Source organism: Panthera pardus, unplaced genomic scaffold, assembly GCF_024362965.1.
Source record: "Panthera pardus isolate Hobbes unplaced genomic scaffold, ASM2436296v1 HiC_scaffold_2, whole genome shotgun sequence".
In the NCBI taxonomy this organism is placed as follows: Eukaryota; Metazoa; Chordata; class Mammalia; order Carnivora; family Felidae; genus Panthera; species Panthera pardus.
In genome coordinates, this window is record NW_026526765.1 from 53,491,312 (window position 1) to 53,507,027 (window position 15,716).

Here is a 15,716-nt window from a genome sequence, read left to right on the forward strand (position 1 = left end):
CTTTGTCATATGCTTTTTTTTTTTTTGCATCTATTGAGAGGACCATATAGTTCTTATCTTTATGTGGGTATTATATTGAACCACATTTGCAACCCAGGAATAAATCCCACTTGATTGTGTCAAATGATTTTTTTAACGTATTGCTGGAGTTGATTTGATTGTATTTTGTGAGAATTTTTGCATCCATGTTCATCAGGGATATTGGCCTGTAGTTCTCTTTTTTAGTGGAGTCTGGTTTGGGAATCAAAGTAATGCTGGCCTCATAGAATGAGTTTGGAAGTATTCTTTCCATTTCTATTTTTTGGAATAGTTTGAAAAGAATGGGTATTAATTTTTCCTTAAATGTTTGGTAGAATTTCCCAGGGAAGCCATCTGGCCCTGGACTTTTGTTTGTTGGGAGACTTTTGATTACTAATTCAATTTATTTGCTAGTTATTGGTCTGTTCAAGTTTTCTATTTATTCCTGCTTCAGTTTTTGTAGTTTATATCTTTCTAGGAATCTATACATTTATTCCAGATTGTCCAATTTGTTGGCATATAATTTTTCATAACATTCTCTTATAATTGTATTTCTGTAGTGTTGGTTGTTATTTCTTCTCTCTCATGTGTGATTTTATTTACTTGAGTTCTTTCTCTTTTCTTTTTGGTAAGTCTGACTAGGGGGTTATCAATTTTATAAACTTTTTCAAAGAATCAGCTCCTGGTTTCATTGATCCTTCTACTGTTTTAGTTTCTATGTTGGTTTTGTTTTGTTTGTTTGTGTTTTGGGTCTTTTGTTTTTATTTCTATATCATTTATTTCTGCTCTACTCTTTATAATTCCCTTCTGATGGCTTTAGACTTTGTTTGTTGTTCTTTACCTAGCTCCTTTAGATATAAGGTTAGGTTGTTTATTTGAGATTTTTCTTGCTTCTTCAGGTATACCTGTATTACTATATATTTACCTCTTATGACTTGCTGCATCACAAAGGTTGTGGATCATTGTGTTTTAATTTTCATTTGTTTCATGTATTTTTTTATTTCTTATTTAGTTTCCTGACTGACCCATTCATTCTTTAGTAGGATGTTCTGTAACCTCCATGTATTTGTGTTTTTTCCAAATTTTTTGTGGTGGTTGATTTCGAGTTTTATAGCATTATGGTCAGAAAATATGTATGGTATGATCTCAATCTTTTTGTAGTTGTTGCCTGATTTGTGACCTATTCTGAAGAATGTTCAGTGTGAACTTGAAAAGTATGTGTATTCTGCTGCTTTAGGATGAAATGTTCTGAATATATCTGTTCAGTTTATCTGGTCCAGTATGTCATGCAAAGCCATGATTTCCTTGTTGACTTTTTGCTTAAAGGAACTGTCCATGATATATGTAGGGTGTTAAAGTCCCCCACTATTATTGTATTATTATCAACGAGTTCCTTTATATTTGTTATTGTTTTATATATTTGGGTGTTTCAAGTTAGAGGAATAAATATTTACAATTTTTAGATCTTGTTGGGTAGTCCCCTTTATTATGATATAATGCTCACCTCATCTCTGTTAGTCTTTGGTTTAAAATCTAGCTTATCTGATATAAGTGTGACTATTCTGGCTTTCTCTAAACATCCATTTGCATGGTAAATATTTCTCCATCCCCTCACTTCAATCTGCAGGTGTCTTTAGGTCTAAAATGAGTCTCTTGTAGGCAGCATAGAGATGGACCTTTTTTTTTTTTTTTATCCATTCTGACACCCTATCCCTTTTGATTGGAGCATTTATTCCATTTACATTCAGAATAATTATTGATAGATACATATTTAGTGCCATATTATTACTTATTTTGTCATTGTTTCTGGAGATATTTATTCCATTACTTTCTGGTCTGTCCCTTTTGGTCTTTCCTTCCAACTCAAAGAGTATTTCCTGGACGGCTGGTTTAATAGTCACAAACCCCTTTAGTTTTTGTTTGTCTGGGAAACTCTTTATGTCTCCTTCTATTCTGACTGATAGCATTGCTGGATAGAGTATTCTTGGCTGCAGATATTTCCCATGCAGCACATTGAGTATATCATGCCACTCCCTTCTGGCTTGCCAAGTTTCTGTGGAGAGATCTGCTGCTAGCCTTATGGGTCTTCCCTGGTAAGTTAGAGACCTCTTTTGTCTGGCTGCTTTTATGATTTTTTTCTTTATCACTATATTTTGCAAATTTAATTACCATATAATTTGGTGTTGGCCTGCTTTTGTTGATTTTGATCAGAGTTCTCTGTGCCTCCTGGATTTGGATGTCTGTTTCCTTCCCCAGATTGGGAAAGTTTTCAGACATTATTATGTCCTCAAATAAATCTTCTGCCCCCTTTTCTTTCTCTTTTTCTTCTGGGCCTCCTATGATATGAATGTTTTACATTTGATGGAGTCACTGAGTTTCCTAAGTCTACTCTCATGATCCATAATTTTTCTTTCTCTTGTTTGTTCAGCTTCATTTTTTTCTCATAATTCTATCTTCTATATCACTTGTTCATTCCTCTGCTACCTCCATCCTTATGGTCATTATGTCCATTTTTGAATCTCAGTTATCACATTTTTCATTCCTGCCTGATTGTTTTTTTAGCTCTTTTTTCTCTGCAGTAAACGTCTCCCTGATATAGTCTATGCTTTTCTCAAGCCCAGCAAGTATCCATATAATTGTTGCTTTAAATTCTCTATCAGGCATAATACTAATATCTGTTTCAGCTAAATCTCTGGCCATGACCTTTTCTTGTTCTTTCTTTTGGGATGAATTCCTCCATCTTGTATTTTTGTCTAGGTCTCTGTCTTCTTCTGCGCATTTGAAAAGTCTGTTATACTTCCAATTGCTGAGAGTAATGGCTTTATGAAGAAGAGGTCATATACTGACCAGGGCCTGGCACTTCAGGAACTGTCTCTGGTGTGTGCTATGTGTACTCTGCCTCGGTGTTTGGCTGCTCTATCCCTGAGGCCAGTTGTCTGCAGAATTTTTCCTTGCCTGCAGTGGGCAGTGTTTGGACCTTGGCCAGAGTGTGGCAAATTTTAACTAGGTGTTCTCTGATCTGCTTGTTAAATGAGACCTGATGCTACATCCGCTAGAACTGAAGCCTGGAAGAATTCTATAGTCAGTAGATCTGGTGCATGTGGAAGTTTCTGCTGGGCTTCTAAGGAAGGGACCCACTGCTGGTCCTAAGGCACACTTGCCTGAGAAAAGCAGTACCAGCAAAGCACATGGCAGTGGGACTTGGTAGAAGCAGGTTAGTAAGTCACCGTTGGTGATGTGCTGTTTACTGAATGAAGTTGCTTTATGCTGAGGGGCAAGGGAAGGAAATGGTGCCAGCCAGATCCTTCATCCCCAGAGAGGAGACTAAGTGCTTTCTGCTCTGATGGAATCACTCCCAGAAGAGGGAATAATTTTCCCTCATGTGTCCCAGGTGTTTTTCAGATAGCGGTTTTCACACTGTCTCTGAATTGCTTGCCTGCCTGGAGCAGCACAGTGTCCCCCAATCGCTATCCCAGCCAAGCCTACTGACTTTTCAAACTCCAAACTTTAGGTACCTGAGGTGGTGAGGACTTGCACTGATCTTCTGGGGGAGGGTATTACTGCACTGGGACTGATGCAAGTTTGACCAAGGAAGTTTAGCCATGCCAGAGTGCAGGGGCATGGGATTTGGAGCACAGCAGGCTAAATAGCCAGTGTAAAATTTAGCTGCCCTCAGCAGGTGCCTCTGTGCCTATGCTTAGGGGCAGGGAAGGGAAATGGTGACTGCTGGCTCTTTTGTCCCTTGAGAGGCAACTGCAAACATCACCTCTCACAGATGTACTTCAAGAAGAGTGAACAATCTCTCTCCATGCATCCTAGGCAATCATTAGATGACAATCTGCCCTGTGAGTTGCTTGCATGCCTTTTCTACTGGAATTGGGCAGCATCCTTATATTCTATCCCAGCCAAGGCAGCAGACCTTTAAAACTCCAGGCTTTGAACCCTGCTGGTTGCAAAAACTCACAAAAATCAGCCCCCCTCCTTTCCTAGCCAAAGGCTTGGGAGATGTGTTCTCCTTGAGCTTATCCTTGTGTGCTCCACTCTCTCTTCTCTTTCTTTGCAACCAAGGCTTCCTTACCTCTGGAGCACTCGTGATCCGTTTCTCATGATCCGTTTCTCCCCTAAACCATGTGTCTGCACTTCTTATCTTCCTTGATATAGCCTCTTCTCTCCCTATAGTTGTGCAGTGTAGTTCATCAGTCATCAGGTTGATTTAATGGGTATTCAGGATGATTTGATAGTTATCTAGCTGCGTTTGAGAAATGAAGCAAGCCTAGGGTCCTCCAACTCTGCTACCATCTTAGCTCCCCTATTGGTAATATGGACATTTTAACAATATTAAGTCTTCCAATCCATGAATGTGTGATGTCTTTCCATTTATTTATGTTTTTTTTAATTTTTTTCATCAAAGTTTTGTAGTTTTCAATGTACGCGACTTTTATTTCCTTAAGTTTACTACTTTTATTCTCTTAGATGCTATTACAAATAAGATTGCTTTCTTAGTTTCCTTTTTTGATAGTTCCTTGATAGTATATAGAATCACAATGACTTTGCGTATGTTGTATACTATATATGTTGATTTTGCATTCTGTAATTTTACTGAATTTATTTATTAATTCTAAGATTTTTTTGTGAAATTGAGGGTTTTCTATATATAAAATCTGCCATCTGTAAATAGAGACAATTTTATTTCTTCCTTTCTGATTTCCATGCCTATTTTTTTTACTCTCTTGTCTAATTGCTCTGGATAAGACTTCTAGTACTATGTTGGATAGAATAACCCATTGTTCCTTATCTTGGAAGAAAAACTTTCAGTTTTTCCCTGGTAAATATAAATTGTAGCTGTGGGTTTGTCATGGATGTCTTTACTATATTGAAGTGCATTCTTTCTATACCTAGGAAAACAATATAAAAGATCAGTAAAAAGAAGAGCTGGTTTTTTGAACAGATAAGCAGAATTTGCAAATGTTTAAGTACACTAAATAAGAAGAGAAAATACAAATGAAATTAGAAATGAAAAAAGGAAACATTACAACTGACGCCACAGTAATGCAATGGATCACAAGAGACTAACTGAACAATTATACATCAATATATTAGATAATTTGGAAGAAATGAATAAGTTTCTGGAAACATACAACCTACCAACATGGAATCATGAAGAAATAGAAAATCTAAACATACCATTAACAGTAAAGAGACTAAATTAGTAATCAAAAACTTCCTATCAAAGAAACTTAACACAGGAGTAGATGGCTTCACTAGTGAATTCTGCCAAACGTTTAAAGAATTAATGCCAACCTTCTCAAACTCTTCCAAAAAATTAAAGAGGATAGAACACTTCCAAAATTGTATTACAAGACCCAGAATTACCTTGAAACTAAACCCAGACAAACACACTACAAGAAAAGAAAATTATAGGCCAATATCCCTAATGAACATAAATGCAAAAATCCACAACAAAACACTAACAAACCAAGTTCAACAGTACATCGAAGTGATCATACACCATGATAAAGTGGGATTTACTCCTGGGATGCAAGGATGCAAGGATGTCTATATTACTTCAAAATAGACAAATTGATACATATGGTACACTATAAAAAGTTTTTAACAAAATTCAACAAATTTTCATGATAAAAATGTTCAAAGCTTAGATTAATATTTCATTGCAAAATCAGATGTTAATCCGATGGATGACCAGTCTGTAGAATTTTCACTACCACATTCCTCCATGTGCCAAAATGTAACCTTCCTATATTCTGTTCTGCCAACTAGGGGAAAGAACTTAAATTTATTTAAGATTAGTGCTGGCAAGATCCTTAATGGATCCTTCTTCCAAATCTGGGCTTAATATATACCTTTCAAGTATTTAGGCCATGGGAAAGTCTGATGAGAGAAATTTCTTGATGTTTTTTTGAAGCATGTTTTAAAATATTGTATCTTTGGTTGTGGTTGTACCTTGTGTCCTCGGAATTCCCTGCAGGTGATGGTGCTGTATTCCAGTTTTTGGAACAGTGAACTGCTTTCCCATGTTGGGGGAGTTCCTCACCTTACAAATATCTCCTACCATAAAAGCTAGAAAATGCTGGATACTCACTTCCCTAGGCTTCACTGTTATCACATACACATATGACCTAGATTCAGCCAGTTAAGCACATCAGAGCTAGTGACTGGAGCAGCAAAAGTGGTAAGGAACTCTTTCTATAGCAACGGTAACAGGTTCTGAAAATAGTAAATCCCAGTGAAATTGCCAATTCTATTAACAACCTTGCTCTATGATTTAGTTTTAAATGTGGTTTCTAGCTGCAGAGCTTTGAGTTTTGTTTTCCAGCACCCCAACAACTCTATAAACTCCCAATATCCTTTTAATAAACTCTGTCTCTCTTTTCTCAGCCAAAGTCTGCTTTGGTTGTTCTCAACCAAGAACAATGAGTTACATAGACAACATCAAATGTGCTAATGGAGACTTTGAAGGAGCTAATGGCACTTCACAGGGGATCTAAGTTACCACAATCCACAGCTCAGGTACTGAAAGAGTAGAATATAGCTTTGCCTCCGATGTGTTTCTGCCACTCATCCCGGGACTTTCATTTGAAAGAATTTAGCTCTGCATTTGGAAATTGCCAGTTTAATTCCTACTTTGTTTTTGTTTTTATATCAAGTCACTTTTTTTCCTATTTACATGACTAAGTGTTCAGTGAATTATAAGCAAACAAAAATTGTCAATTTTTGATACATTTGCATAAGAAATAAGTGTAATGATTTTATATTGCATTCCAGTGAAATAAATTCATAGAGTAATTCAGATGGAAATCATGCATATTTTTCATTTAATGAAATATGCAGTTTTTTTTCATTTACAAGATTAAAATTAAATGTTCTTAGGCAAGCCTTGAAAACAGTTTAAAATGAGAGCAACAGAGACAACAATAAAAGGTCAGAGTTTAAACACTGTATCGAGTTTAAATCATTCATTTGGCATCACCGAGCATTTTTTTATTCTTCAATTTTTCACTCTTTCTTCTTTTGTTGCAGATCACATGGAACTAAAGAAAACTCAAATATCTAATCGTGGCCACTTGTCCAAAACTTTGAATGATGAGTAAAATTAGAGACCTACATCTCTTAAAAATGAATGCCAATAGAAATTAAACGAAAAAAAGAAAGAACATAAAAGTCACACACCAATAATTATTGCTCATTGATACTACTTCCATTTTATATTAGATACTGGCTAGAATAGTAAATAGTTAAGTTATCCAGAATATATCTTTGCACTTTCTATCCTGGTTTAAAAGAAAGACTTTTTCTTTTCTTTTCTTTTAAACTCACTGGATGATGGGCCTAATTGACATGATTCTCTTGCCTTATTCATGGTTTATTGTTAGATCCAGTTTTAAAAGTCAAGTTAGTATTAAATTCTTTAAAGCATATCACTTTTGCAAATTATGATTCTTCCTCAGCCTTTTCAAGAGGGTTCTACCAGAAACACTATTTATTTTGTGTCAATTTAAAATTCACAGAAAACAGATTCCAGAACTCACTCTGTATCTGTGACTAGCTGTAACAAACCTTTATTAGCAAGTCATTTTAGATAACTGTTTTTGCTAAATTAGATTCATTTAGTCTTACCAATCTTGATGGCAATAAATAAACAAATAAGTAGTTTTTGAACACTAACTATATTGTATACATTGCCCAGATGTGTGTGTATGTGTATGTATGAGTGTGTTCTTGTACCCCATATGCAATGCCCTTTCTTCTTGAGGGGAATTCTCCTTTGCAAATATAATTGGTGGGATACCTTACATCATGTCTCTATAGGAAGCTGGACAGAGGAAGGCTGTAGAATCCTTAATCGTCATTCTCCCTACTTTGCTGGCAGCCATATGCCAGTATATGGACCAATCACAGACTTCCACATCTACTTTTATTCACTTGATTGTGAGGTCAAGAGTAACAGCACCTGCTTCCTTCAATACAGTATATGCTTCCTACCCTCTAACCCTCCTGTCCACATGCACACCTTACAAGTTTGATTCTCCAGCCTTTATGTTACTCTGTGAATTCCACAAAAGCTTCTTATTAAATTTACCTTTTTCGAAGAATAGCTGAAGATGGTTTCAGCTGTTTGCAGTAATGACACTAAAAACCCAAGCACCATGACTGATATACTATTAGGTTTAGAGGATGGAGTTGACTACATTTAATGGTGCCAGATATTAGGCAAAAGGAATTGTATGTGCTGTTGAACGGCATGGAAAAGAATGTTGATGCTACATTTACAAACACTAACTGATTATCTAAAATTCCCTACATTTTCTATTTGCTTTTTTAATAGCATTAAAATAACCCTATGAAAATATCTCAGCATTTTCTTTTCCAAGTAAGCTAATCCAATTTTTTAAAGTAAAAAATGCCAGGTTTAAATAATTAATTTAGCAAATATGTACCCTTTAAGAGGGAGAAAAATGAAAAACTAAACAAAAATTTATAAAATCAACTTTGACATCACCGTTACATACAACATTTTAGAAAACTGATTGTTTGCATCCCCAACCTCCCACACTTGAGCTTATGTACTTTCAATGTTTAAATTTTACTTGTCATAAGTGAGAAGCTAAGTAAATGAAAGTAGCTTTAAAAAGATCCGCACCCAGCATCATTGCATCAGACTTGCAGACATCAAACTCACGCTCATGAGCTTGCCTTCAGATTTAATTCTAGATGTCCTTTCTCTCCCGCACATGTGAATAAATAGGAAAATGATTTCCGTTAGCTAGATCTCTGGTTTAAGCAGAAATGCAATCATCATAGTTCCTAAGTGTTGTGTGTACACTCTCTAACTCAATTTTCTCAGCATTATTTAGACACGCTCACTGCTTAAACCTGATAGGAAGCCTTACCGCCCATACCAATTAACCTAACCCTGCAATTTAGTTTTACCCAGTCGTCCTTGAATCCTCCCTTGTTCTCTTCTGTGCTACTTATTTGAATTGGTTTGAATCCTTTCCCAGAAAGTGTTTGTAATCTAAAAATTGTCTTAATCTCTTTGGTCCAATTTTTCCTGCTCTTTAATTTCCCATGGGACCCAGGTGGATTTCCAAACTTTTCCACACATCACATGGAACACTATTTTTTAAGTACAATTTTCTCTTTGCATTTTGCCCATGGGAACTGGCATTCTAAAAACAGCAGTCATCAGCCAAACCACAATAAAGAGCTTATCTTCCTTCTATTCTCATGGGGTTTCTAGATGTTTCTCTCAGTAGGATCCAGAAAGGAAAGAAGAGACAAAAATGTGTCTTAACTGCCAAGCTAATGCTACTCTATACAGGTTAGGCATTGAAAAATATAAATCAGTTGAGAGGTAGGAAGTCAACTATGCCCTTGGAATGACAACTTCTCTGGGTACTTGGGACCAGACTTAAATAAAGAAATGAAACTGGGATCTCCAATTTGGCTCAAGTAGAAAATAATTAACCCCACATCACTTATCATTATAAAAGTAAAATAAAGTCATTAGAGGGGATAAGTATGTTCTCCGAAGATTTCATTTAGAACTTGGTACTCTTTTAGGTCATCATCTTTAGAGCTTCTATGATTAATGTTGAGGTATAATATGGTTTTATGGGTTTAATTGACTTATCTGGATGCATAAATTCATGCTTTTCTGAAAAAACACTGACAGATATTCATGTCACTCTACATGTGTTCATATTTTTCTCATATTTCTCTAGGTGGGAGTTTTTATGCTGACATTCTCTATCCTGCAAACAAATTGAGCCCTATAATGAGACATTGTAACACACTGGTTAACTTGGGATTTAAGATCTGCACAAAATAGATTTCCTATAAAACTAATAACAAGGCAGCATAAAATACAGTGATATATCCGATTTCTCTTCAGTATCAGGATGATGTTAAGTGGTGTCTCTATAGAGTTATATATGTTAAAGGAAACTAGAGTTTTTAATAACAAAAATTACCATAATTCTTTACTTCAATTTCTTCAAATAAGCTTCTTCTTGATTGTTCTTCCTAGTAAAACATGAAACAAATACTCTAGCAATAATAACATACTAGACCCTGTATTTGCATAATTTCAGTTTGTCCTCAAAATAACTTTATGAGTTAGGTATCCAAGTTAGGTATCCACATTACCTTAGTGTTACAGAGGGAGAGAGGGTGGCTTAGAAAGAACTGTTACTTGCCCAGAGTTACAGCACTAGTGGAGCCAGTACTTGAACCCACATCTATGTAGATACAGATTTCAAGTTCTCAAACACATCTCATCTCCATGGAGAGACACAAATTTTTATATAAATGTAGACCATATAAATTACAATCTCAAGATTCAATCTCTGCCTGGTAGGAACAACTGTACTGTGCTAGTTATCTTTGGCAATGGAGAAACCATTCTCACGTAAGACAGAATCTTCCCCTTGTTGCAATAACGATTTGCATTTCTGTCTTAAAAAGTAAAGAAAAATTGAAATTTCCCCAAAAGACATGACATGAATACCAATCAACACATAGCTTTTTTCTTAACCTGAAATTATAATAATCTTTATGTCCAAAAGTTCCAACTGTAAGACCAAACAGAGTAAAGAGAGACCTGATAATGCAGATTTTTTGTAGAATTATATAAGAGACCAGGATAGTATATATTCTAGACACAGGAGAGAGGGTGATTTTCATGGCTTACTTGTAGCATACATGTGAGTTTGTGTGGGTGTTTGCAAGTGGTGGACATAGAGAAAAAAGGGAGTATTCATAACCATCTAGTCTCACAGAATTATTTTAAGAGTTACCAAATGATACATGTCTTAAAACATAGGTTACTTGTAATCTCCTATTCAAAGAATTCCATGTATCCTATAATTCATGCATTAGTCTAATTTTCTTCAATATTTTAAATATTTTTATCCTTCAAAAGTATGCAACTAAAATTACATACTCTGAAACTGCCTTTCTTGAGATTGATTTACTGCTGTGATGCTTGCTAACTAGAAATGGATTCAGAAAATGCTGAGATAAATAGCTAACCATATTAGAGAATATAGTGCTAAGCTGTGATAAACCTAGAACTGTATATATTATATTACCATATGTTAGTAGTTTTCAGATTAAAGAAAATTTATAAAATAACTGTTTTTTCCCAGAACAGACACTTCACCAAGAAATATTATTTTCTCTTTGTTTATGTCCTAATATCTTTTAAGGAAATTTTTAATACCTGATGTGTGTGTGTGTGTGTGTGTGTGTGTTTTATAAATCAGAGGACACAAAATAAGAGTCCACAGGTCTTTGTTAGTCTACAGATATGTTTTACTAGAATAAATTTGAGCCGTATGAAAATACAGTTGATTCTTAACACGGGTTTGAATTGCATGTGTCCACTTATATGCAGATTTTTACTTTTCTTTATACTTTCTTTTGCTTATTTTTCTTAATAACATTTTCTTTTTTCTAGTTTGCTTTACTATAAGAATACAGTTTATAATACAATGTTTATTTTATTGGTAAGGCTTTCAGTCAACAGTATGCCATTAGCAGTTAAGTTTAGGGACAGTCAAAAGTTATATATGGAATTTTCACTGCATGAGAGGCCAAAACCCCTAACCCCTATATTGTTCAAAAGTCAACTGCATTCTCTGGATGTTAGCACTCTCCTGTGTAAAATGCAATTTTTGGACAAAGTGATCTCTGAGCTCTTCTGATTTGAAACAGTGTGAGATGCTGAATGCTGACAATTGCTATCTGTCATTTTAAAATAAAAGGAGGGCTACCAATTTCTACTACAGTGATAGCTTCCCATGTTAGGGCTACAGTCAATTAGTGGGAGTGGAAAGCAATTTGTCTGCAACTTTCTAAGGCAGTACTGTGCAAACTTGAGAGTGTGTAAGAATCACCTGAGAACTCAAGAAAATGCAAATTCTTGGGCTATACCCCTCCAGACACTCTGACTAAACATGTCTGGAATATAAACTGAGTACTGTATTTGCATTTCTAACAAACTTTCCAGGTCATGCTAATGTTATTGGACTATAGACACATTTTGAAGAGCACTCATTCACCTGAAGAAGAATCATTCAAAAGGCATTCAACTCATACCACATACAAAAATTATCACAAAATATAATCAAAGACCTAAATATGAGAGCTATTTAAAAAAAACATACAATCTTAAAACTATAAAACCTTAGAAGCAAACATATACATAAATCTTCATGACCACAAAATATGTACCAGCAACAACAAAAACAAACTGATAAAGAGACATCATCAAAATTAAAACAGTTTTGCTTCAAAGAACACCAATAAACAGGTAAAAAGACAATTCATGGAACAGAAGAACATTTTTATAAATCTTATATATGATAAGGGACTTGTACCTAGAATATTTAAAGAACTCTTACAATTCAACGGCACATAAAAATTTGCCCATGACTGTTCATAGCAGCATTATTCATAATAGCCAAAAAGTGGAAACAACCCAATATTCATCAAATGATGAATGGATAAATAAAATGTGTTATATCCACATGATGTAATACTATTTGAAAATAAAATGAAGTGAAGCATCAATACATGCTACAACAGGGAAGATCTTTGAAAACAGTATGCTAAGTAAGGGAATTTAGTTACAAACGGACAGATGTTGTATGATTCCATTATACAAAATGTCACAAATTAATAAAATGATAGAGACAAAAAGTAGATTAGTAGATGCTTAGGGCTGGGGGAGGTGAATAGGAAGATTCTGGGGGTGTCAGCTAAAGAGTATGCAGTTTCTTTGGGGATTAATGAAAATGTTCTACAATTGATTGTGGTGATGGATGTACAACTCTGAGAATATACTAAAAACCATCAAACTCTATATGGTAAGTGGGAGAATGATATGTAATGCAAATTATATCTCAATGAAGCTGTTTTTAAAAGGCATTAAATGTTTACTGAGCAGGTATTGCAATTTGAGCACTGTCTTCTCCCTCTTTTTAACTTTGAATATATCAGATTAGGTAGCAATTCCTCTGGAACATTTTTCTAACCTTCACCTTTCCCAATGACTTGACTTGATGCTTTGACTAAATGCTTTCAACACACCTCTGCTTCCCCTTCAGAGCCTGTGTGTCACTTTACCAAGATAGATTATTCAATATTCTGTCATCTTTTTCAGATTCTAAATTCCAGGAACCATGAATATTTCGTCTGCCATGCTATGTCCATAACTTAATACAGTGTTTGTTAGAGTTGGTGGTTAATAAATTATTCTCAAATTAATGAAGGAAAGGGCTCATGATCTTATGAGACTTTATAGTGTCATAATACCTTGGTAGCATGAGGTGAAGAGAACGCCAAGCACTTCCTGTGCTCTTCACAGGCATACAGCCATGGTTGTCATGAAGACAAAGCACATTTTGTTATAATCAAAGAGGACACCCAAGGACTTTCTTCAAAAGAAGCATCAGATGGCAGAAGATTTAGAGTAAAACCCTTACCTTTTCTTGTTGTTGTTAAAACCTTACCTTTTTTGTTGTTGTTTTCTTTTAAGCTCTGTAGCTCTGGGCAGACTGCCTCACCCAGCTAAACTTCAGTTTCCTCATCAGTAAGGCAATGATGATGATATTCATTTCTATTTTCCTGTCTGGGTGGTTGTGAAGAACAAACAAGATAATTCAGGTGTTCACTTCTTGCAAAGATGTGAAACTACATACCATGCTAATGGTATGACATATGAGTAAAGAATTAAAAATTTGACAACTGAAGAAAGTCATTTGTTTAGATCAGAACCAAACAGCAGACATGCTTAGTTGCCTACACAATAGCCATTTCTTTTTTCTTCCTCGCTAACAGGATTCCAATTTTGTTTGAGTAGCCATGTGTCCTCCCCTAGGAACTGAATTCTGATTGGTCTAAGCAAATCATTAAAATTATATTTTCCTTATCTACAATCGGTTTTTGGATAGACATTAATTCAGTTCTGGCCAAGGAAAAATAATGTGAATCTAATATGTGCTTCAGGGAAAGATTTTCCTCCTTGAACAAAAGTATACAAGAAGAAAACTCTTTTATTTCCACCTACTTTAACTCCCTGTGTGAGATTCCATTCTAGAAGGACCTCAAGCAGAGGGCTGCTGTCACCAACTCCCAATTGGGAAAGAAGGGCCAAGAAAAACACAGAGATACTGCACCATAACTGTCAGTGAGCCACCAACCTTGGAACCAATGATCACCAGGGTTTTTGCCATATGAAGTGAATAACCGCCTGTAATATGGAAGCCACTATTAGTGGTGCTTTAAAATAGTGATTTTGAAAGTGCTCTAACTGATGCTAAGCTCTTTTTTGGAAGTGTGGTGACAGAGTGACACAGGGAAAGCCGTAGTTTTCCCTAGTCTTTCATAAGGCCTTCACAGCTATCTAAAGCAGTTTAGCCCAAGACTCCTTGCATTTTGCCACATTAGAGCTGGAACAATAGGCAATTAAATTTTTGAAAATTGGAAAACTTGCTCTTGAAATTAGGCAGATTAATTGAAATGATAAAAGGTATTTTTAAATGTTCATGTCTAAGTGCTTGTCACACTAATTTCGATAAAAGAAGAGAAGACAAAGCATAAGAGAAAAGAGGATGAGTTTTTCAAGCCTGAGCATTTGTTGATTTCTAATGTAGATTCCTATAGGTTCAGGACACTGTTTTAAACAAGGTACAATGTATAGCTGAAAATTAATTGTGCAATTTTCTGGGTAGCTTTTGAAGCCTTACTGTCCCAGTCAACACCCATCTCTTTTATTAGAGTAACCACATCAAAGCAGCCAGGAAACCCAGGAATGCATAAGTAGGCATAAGGGCACATGTGTATACACAGACACACATGCGCGCGCGCACACACACACACACACACACACACACACACAAAACCACACATAATTACTTTTGACAACTCTTCCTTTATCTCACTGAAGAAAGTGAGAGTAATTCTACACAATTGAATTTCTTTGGGGGGAGGGGGTACTTTTGTTGAAAATACACAAGTGCTATTAGTTAAACAAAGCACCTAGTGGAAACTCAGACAACAGATCTTAACGCTTTTTAACAGTGTGTCTGAAAATACTGACTATTGACATGTTTTTCAATGAATTTATTCCTCTTCCCTCCAGAGATAAATCCAAGGCAGACTCAGTTGTGGTAAGCATACATAAAGCTAAATGATTTTAAGATACAGTAATGAGTCATTTGTCTAAAAAGACTGACTCTAAGTTAACCGATAGCAAGGCTCTTCACCTTATTCATATTGGAGTTCTCAATGCTAGGCAAAATCCCTAGCACAAAGGAAGGGCTCTATAAGTTTTTGTGGAATAAATTTTTGACTGAATGAAATCATGAATAAATTACTAATTTCCCAAATTTTACTGCTATGTTTCTTTTAATTCCTTTTCTGGATCCCGAACATTGAATTTTTGTAAAGTATCTTTCAAATTCCACATATTATGAATATTTTGAATCATAAGAACAGATATGCCTCTACATAATTTAGATTGTCATGAGCTAGAGTGAAGAATTGTTAGATTTTAGATTTATAAATGTTATACATTTATAAACTGAGAGCAGGTAATATGTGATCTCCAGCAGGGGTCTAGGACATTGAAAATAACTCACAGACCCAATAATACCTGAGCAGTCCACTGCATG